Source organism: Cupressus sempervirens, chromosome 3, assembly GCF_028749045.1.
Source record: "Cupressus sempervirens isolate cs-2001-9-10 chromosome 3, ASM2874904v1, whole genome shotgun sequence".
NCBI lineage: Eukaryota > Viridiplantae > Streptophyta > Pinopsida > Cupressales > Cupressaceae > Cupressus > Cupressus sempervirens.
This window is the reverse complement of record NC_143120.1, coordinates 1,039,834,137-1,039,842,673: the sequence shown is the minus strand read 5'-3', so window position 1 is coordinate 1,039,842,673 and position 8,537 is coordinate 1,039,834,137.

Genomic DNA, 8,537 nt, shown 5'->3' with positions numbered 1-8,537 from the left:
ACCGGCTACGGTGCAACATATTTGCACCGTGCCGTTAACATTTCCGTCACCCGACTCTTCTGACACTTCCGTCCAATGCGCTGTTTCCAAAATCCGTCGTTTCGGCTTCCGTTTTCGCACGCTATTTCTTCCTACACCCAAGAAAAATCATACTATATGTTAATAGTTTTGGATTTAAAAATGAGGGCTGTTAATTTCATTTATATAATTTTAAAACTTAAATTGTTACATTATACTCATTTCATGATAATATTGTAGGTTTATATATTTTCAAGCTAAAATATATATAATATTTTCAATTTTGAATTGTTATAATATTATAAACCCTACAATATTAATAGATTTAAAATATTTATATAATATGTTAATATTATTATTTTTATAATGAACTATTGTAATAGATAATTTAAATTATTATGATTATTTATGATCCATTTATTAAATTTTTAATGTGTTTAATTTAAATAAACTTTTAATAATTATTATTCATATATTTTATTAATAATATGTATCTAATTTAAATGTTATTGTATTTTTTCACTTAACAATACTTAATCGAAAGTATATGCCAAAAACATAATAGTTAGCATTTTAAAGCATTTTAATGCTAAAAATTTAATGAGAGATAAGTCTTCAATACCTAGTGTATGTAATTGAAACTAAAATATTAACTAGAAAAACTATTTATTATTAATTAAGAATGTGTTTTTTTTTTAAAACTTAATAAGTCATAAATAATAGGTCATTAGAAATTTTTAAGGTCAATTGTAGAGTGATTTGTTTTTTTGTATTGTAAGGAAAATATTTAATATACAATCGACATCAAATTTTAAATCGACATCAAATTTTATAGTAAACTAATATAAATACTTATTATAAAAATAATATTATTATTAACATACTATATAAATATTTTAAATCTATTAAAAATTTATTAAAATAGAATAACATTTAAATTAAATACATATTATTAATAAAATATATGAATAATAATTATTAAAAATTTATTTAAATTAAACACATTAAAAAGTTAATAAATGAATCATAAATAATTATAATAATTTAAATTATCTATTACAATAGTTCATTATAAAAATAATAATATTATTAACATATTATATAAATATTTTAAATCTATTAAAAATTTATTAAAATACAATAACATTTAAATTAGATACATATTATTAATAAAATATATGAATAATAATTATTAAAAATTTATTTAAATTAAACACATTAAAAAGTTAATAAATGGATCATAAATAATCATAATAATTTAAATTATCTATTACAATAGTTCATTATAAAAATAATAATATTAACATATTATATAAATATTTTAAATCTATTAATATTGTAGGGTTTATAATATTATAACAATTCAAAATTGAAAATATTATATATATTTTAGCTTGAAAATATATAAATCTACAATATTATCATGAAATGAGTATAACGTAACAATTTAAGTTTTAAAATTATATAAATGAAATTAACACCCTCATTTTTAAATCCAAAACTATTAACATATAGTATGATTTTTCTTGGGTGTAGGAAGAAATAGCGTGCGAAAACGGAAGCCGAAACGACGGATTTTGGAAACAGCGCATTGGACGGAAGTGTCAGAGGAGTCGGGTGACGGAAATGTTAACGGCATGGTGCAAATATGTTGCACCGTAGCCGGTGCCAGACATGTTGCAATGCAGGGCTAATGTGACAGTTGACTTTATCGAACGCACGGATCCATACGGTAGTTATATTGAACAAAGATATAACTCCATACTCGGACAACAAGCATTGGTGAAAAGGCATTTGATTATGTATCAGCTGCCACTACAATGCAATTTAGACCATATGTTTACAGACCCAAGCATTCCAGAATTGCTTTCCTGCAGTACAGGCAATCTAATGAACATACATTACGTTCCAACTGAAATATGGTTCCAATCAAGATGCACACCAACTGAATTAGAGTATGGTTACTTACTGGCTGGAACCCGTGAAATGTGGATAGAACAAATGTTGCAGAGATCCCAAATCAATACTTCGGGATTAAGTAGTTTGCATTACCATGGTGAGATATTTAGGTTGCAATTTGGCTCTACTTCGAACACGATGTGGAATTGACAAGTAGTACAAAGGTGGGGTCCACAAGGAGTCTACTTGGCCTTACCAATAGAAGAGAGGATAAGAACAATTGCCACAGAGCAAATACCAACATGGACACATATAGATTGTTTATTTTCCCAATAATTGCATCCTATTTTGGGCACCTTGGGATTGCAATGTTGTAGATTTGAGCATGTCTATTGGTTTGATGAGATATACCCAATGTCGGAAGAATTTGTACAACCACAAATTGTGCATGATGCCAACTTATATATTAATTGGCTTTGTTGTACAGTGCTAAAGAAGAAGCTGCCTATACAGTTATTCTAATACTTTAATACTCTATGACAATGTAATGTTTGTAATTATTCCACTACCTTAGTCTTGCTATATGATAATGTTTATGCAGCTACTGCACTATTCAAACATCAAATGTTCATGTAACTATACAATCACTCCGTTGTAATAACCTAACTATTGTACTCCTCTGTCATAATATACTGTTGATACAAGTGAACACATTATGGGTGCAATAATATATCGTCTTGAAGCTACAGTGAAAGCCTATAGAACTCTCTATATTTTCACACTCTAACTATGGAATGGATGATACTCACGATATACGAATTGAATATACTTAGATATTCGCAAAGAGAAAATTTTATCCTTCTTTCCTAACAAGGTTCATTGGTAACTTAACCTTAACTATATTACTGCTGCAATTATCATGCTTGCTAATCATGATATATGTTGAAATTGAACAGTACCTTTACTGCTACAGTAATAATGCTTCATCCAAAAAAATTCTTGCAGTTGACGGAATGGATCCAGAAGACAATGTTGAGCTCAGGCAACAACAATGTCAAGTACGAAGTAGAGCATATTGGGCATGACATAAAGAAGACATATGTGCATGTAAAAATCTCAAACAACAACAAAGGACTATACATCAATTTTGACCCCAGCATTCATAAAGCCCATCAAACATGTTCACCAACAATCCTAAGTTTAAAGAGGCACTAAAAAAATCCGACATAGAATAGATGCCTTGGTGGGTACCTTAAAAACGTGCACCATTTGTAGAGAATCATACCTAGGGATGGCTATCTAGTCCAAAAACTCAAAAGTCACGTGCAAAAGATCCCAAAGAGAAAGTGGTACACACCGGTTTACAGAGCTAAATAACATGAATCTAGGAGAGCAATTGACTGTTCTAGCAAGGTTGACCCAAGTAGAAGAAATGCTCATCGCTAGGGTCAACCCAATCGTGTAGGTTACACATGCTACTGGAGGGCAATACAAGTATCGTGGCCATACAATAAGTTTCCCCCAAGATATCAGCAACATAGCAAAAGAGCTACCACATAGAATTCAAGATTTAGATGTCCTCATCGTCCATAGGTTTGATGGAAAACGACACTCCTATGACTATTATGTAAGCAAGAATCATGTGCAACTAGCGTTGGAATAAAAAATAAAAAATGATCCACTATACCGAGATGTACATATCAATACGGACCACCTAGCACAACTGCCTGAGAGAAGAACTGGCATCTTAGATGCCCTTCATACCATCAGAACAACTGATGACTTAACAAATGATCAAACAAAAGCAAAAAGTGAAGGAGAATCCACAAACGATGCTGCAACAAATACATCGTCCTTTATTTCAATACTATAGAATAAGCAGTGAGAGCTAGATGTTAAATCTCACAAACATAAATGATGAGACGGTTGATTGGCCTACCATAACATCCTCACCAATTAATGAATATGACATAGAAGGACTACTTGATATGGCATTCCCGACATTGTTCCCAAACGGTGTAGCACTCCAAATGCAACTATGACTAAAAGAAGGCGAAATGCATGAATATATATTACACCTGCTCAAATTTCATGACCAAAGATTTGGACGACATCCAAGATTTTGTTACTTTGTCTTAAACCTAATGATGAGACATCGCAGCCAAAACTCAACTTCAGTATTTATAAAGCAAAATGCTGAAGAAAATATCCCAACAAACATGGTTGACCTACAAGCCCATATGAACATGCTTCCCAACAACCAATTAGCTGAGGAGCTTATGCACTATGGCGTTACCATGAGGGGCACACAGCCATACTGAAACACAAGACGTAAAGAACTCTCCAACATGATCCACCAATTGGGCCCACCTACTCTCTTCTTCACACTTAGTGCTACTGATATAGTCACAAAATGCATCAACAATCAGGGCGACAACACTTAGAGAATGTGATCAACAACCCCCACCTAACATCATTGTACCTACACTAGTGCTTTACAATATTCCATGAAGAAGTAATTGAAAAACTCTTCGAGGCAAAAGAATATTGGTAGAGATATGAATGGAAAAGCCGAGACACGACACACATTCATGGGTTCATTTGGCTAAACAATGCCCCAGATATGATAAATATTGACTGGAATAACTCTATTGCCATAGAGGAAGCACTAAAATTCTTTGATGTATATATCACTGCATGGAACCCATGTGAAGAAATAGAATACCTTGGTCTGCTAATGATGATACATGTCTACTCGACACCACCAACATACTTACAACAAATGGCTTTACAGATTACGTAGAAATTCTGAATCGAGTACAAAGACACACTAAATGCATGGAGGAGACATGCTTGCAGAAAAGGGGCCAAACAACTGAGTGTCGATACAGAGCACCTTGGATGGAACAACCATACTCAATGTTAACATGTGATGAAGCAGGTACAACAAAATATGAACCTACAAGAAATGATGATAGACTCAATGTACACAACCCTAAAATGCTCTCCATATAGAGGGAAAACATTGATTGCCAAGTAGTAACATCACAAAACCAGGTACTCAAGCATATAGTGAAATATGCAACAAAACTAGAAAAAACATTAGAGACCTGCAAACAAATGCTAACCAGAATATCCACCAACAATCAATCAGAAGAAGCAGCCATCAAAATGTATCGGAAATTTATGATGGAGCTTGTGGTGGAATGAGATATCAGTGCTCAAGAAACTTGTCATATGCTACCCAAATTGCCCTTGGTCGTGTGCAACATGACATGTATCAACCTAAATGTAGGTAGAAAGATACTACACCGATTCATACGAGTAGCAAATAGTACACACCTACAAAGCAATTACTTACAAACATATATGAACCGACCTCAAGGAATGGAAGCAATATCATTAATTGAATCAGCCAGGACATTCTTATATGCAACACGATGATGCGGGGACAAATGGCAGGCAAGAAAATATACAGCTATCGTTCATGTACACTCGAAATTTTACAGCATTCCAAATAGAGACTTCGAAATGTTTTGCAGGAGTGAGCTGCTACTATATAAGCACTTTCACAACATTGAAAAAGATATTGGTCTTACAACAGATGAAATTATTGCAAACTGTTACCACTTGAATTCAAATGGCTACATCGTTTGGCATGTAGCTCGTAGCATAGAAGACACTTCTGTAGTAGATGACCAAGACGACAGTGAAAACGAGATAACTTCATCAGAGAACATAAAGATGCAAGAATGGGAACTCCTATCACGTATGGGCCATACAAATTATAATGATCTTGATGATATTCAAATGTTTGGAAGACACGACTTTGATAAGAATTACAATTGGGCAGAATGCACTGTACCACATAATTTACACGACTCTGCATCACACTTTGTACGTACAAACAAAGATTGTGACTCTATAACTGTGCCAATATAGCACAATGCACCCAATCATACATTATAACCAAGAGAAGGCTCTCAACATTATTACAGAGCACAACAAAGGCCACTCGCTCCACCCGCTACGCATAAGGTAAGGTAAGGTAAGGTGGTTTTATAGTCCACGACACTATGCCATAGTTTTTGGGTTTACGTATGTTGACAGTGATATGGGACTACCTCGTACTCTTTTTCGAGAGGCGCTTGGTGCTACAAACAAGGCGTACATACCCTACCCCCCAGTGGGATTTGAACTTGTGACCTCTCTTTCAAGAGTACAAGTTCTCCACCACTAGGTTAACTTAGGCATGGTAATCCAAGGTACAGCTGGAACTGGAAAATCACACTTTATTATGTGCATTTGCCATTCACTAAATGACAGCATTTGAACAAAACGCCCCAAAATCCTAATACTTGCGCCAACAAGAGTGGCTGCATTTAACATAAATGCAACAACAATACATTCGACACTCAAAATTCCGATCAGAGACATGCACCCACTTAATGGACAAGCACTAACAACATTTCAAGAAGGCATGAAGGATATCAAGCACATCCTTATTGATGAGATGAGCTTCATAGGCCCTAAGCTACTTCTAAAGATTGATACAAGGCTACGCGAAGCATTTCCCATTGAACAATCCACTCACTTTGGAGGGAGATCCATCATCCTAACTAGAGACCTCGCACAACTAGCGCCAGTATTAGACAAACCCCTATATGCAGCACATTCGGACGCTCTTGCAATTTGGAGAGAATTCACAATGACTGTAACATTGCACACCATATTCTGGCAATGAGGTGAAGCGCCAACATAATTGCACTTCAAACAAACACTGAGGAATATAGGTAATGTTGAACCCATGAAGCAAGACTGGGATCTACTGATGACATAATGCAAACATCACCTACCGCTCGAAGAAAGCAAAGAATTTGACAGTGCAATCAACATTTTTGCCACAAATGATAGCGCAGCTTCACACAACAAAATAATGTTAAAATAACTCAACCAACCAATTGCCATGAGCACTGCAATCAATATCCGCAATAATAAAAAAGACCACTCCGATGAAGATCAACTTGCAAAAAATGTGCTCTTGTGTAAGGGTCAACACATAATGCTCACAGTCAACATATGGACACAAGCAGGCCTCGTTAATGAAGCGCTTGGAAACATTACTGAAATTGTATACAGTCCTGACTCCAAACTGCCTGACATTCCTATGTACATTATAGCAAGGGTTGACAACTATACTGGTCCGGTGTGGGATCCACAAGATCCAAAATGTGTTCTGATAACACTGATCACACTAGGCAACCAAAGGCAGATACCAATCACTATGGTGTGGGCTATCATAATTCATAAATCGCAAGGCCTCACACTCCACAAAGCGACAATTGATATTGGAAAAACCAAATGTCATGGTCTAACATTCACAGCCACGTCATGAATCAAGTCAATAAAAGGACTCCGCATTTACCCACCTTTCTCTTTTGAGAGATACAAAAAGATGCACAATAACCCATTTACAAATATCAGAAAGAATGAAGAGAACTGCCTCCAACAACTTTGCTGCACAAGTCACTGCAATGCATCTTCATAGTGCATCGTCGAGCTAAGAAAAGAGCAAAATATTACACAGGTACTACACACTAATCCTCCTTTTTCTGAAACTGTGAAATACATATTACTACCCACTGCATATATTCGTCTCTGCAACTGTAGCTAGTTCTACACATGCGCATGAATGGCATCTCAAATTTTAATATCTCTAGGTGTTTCTCAAATTTTGATACTTCCTTGCTTGTGGTAGTTTTACCTGGTATGGCTCTTGTATCTGAAACATATATTGCAATTTAACAGATTTCAGTTAACAAACATTATTTAAGTGTTGAGCTGGTATGATAGTTGACTCCTTATAGCTGTTAGGCAGCTGACAAGTACTACTGAATGGGCAATAAAAGTTGAAAGTGGTATGAACTTCTTATATCCTTTTTTGGAAAGCACGACACCCTTTTAGAGCTATGTTTGAAGAGTTCTGAGGTCAAAATGACTTAGGCTTAGACCTGTGTGCATGGCACTGACCATGACAAATTGATGGAGATAAAAGTGTTTCTAGTCTATGAAGAGTCCATACTTCTACTTGTTAAGGCATAGCATTTCCTGTTACTATTTCGTGCTTGGATGGTGATCTGGGGTCTCTGAGTACTAGTGTCGTCTTCTGGGAGCCAGGCCAATATATTTCTGGGCATAGTAACATGGTTCAGAACTGGGCATGAGAGATACTGCTGATCTGCAACTTTCTCTGTAGCTAGGAAGGTTTTCGAACAGTCCCATTCACAATTTGAAGTTATGAATTTTCTGATATCAATCAGAGAAATAACTACCATTATTGAGACCCGAGTTTCACTAGCTTATATATGTATACTCTATTCTTGCATCTGCAGTTCATTGTGTAATAAATTTGTCCTTATCATTATTTTTAATAAGAACAGTTATCTTTTAATTTTCCTATGAATGATAACATTGTATGAGAACTTTGCCAATTAAACATCATATGGAAATTGGCAGACACAAATATTTCCTTGAAACACAAAGTTTTAGCCAAGTTTGAGTCATTGAACTATGGTTGGTCCTAATTCCTCATATTGGAAGGTGATTTTTATTATAATTAT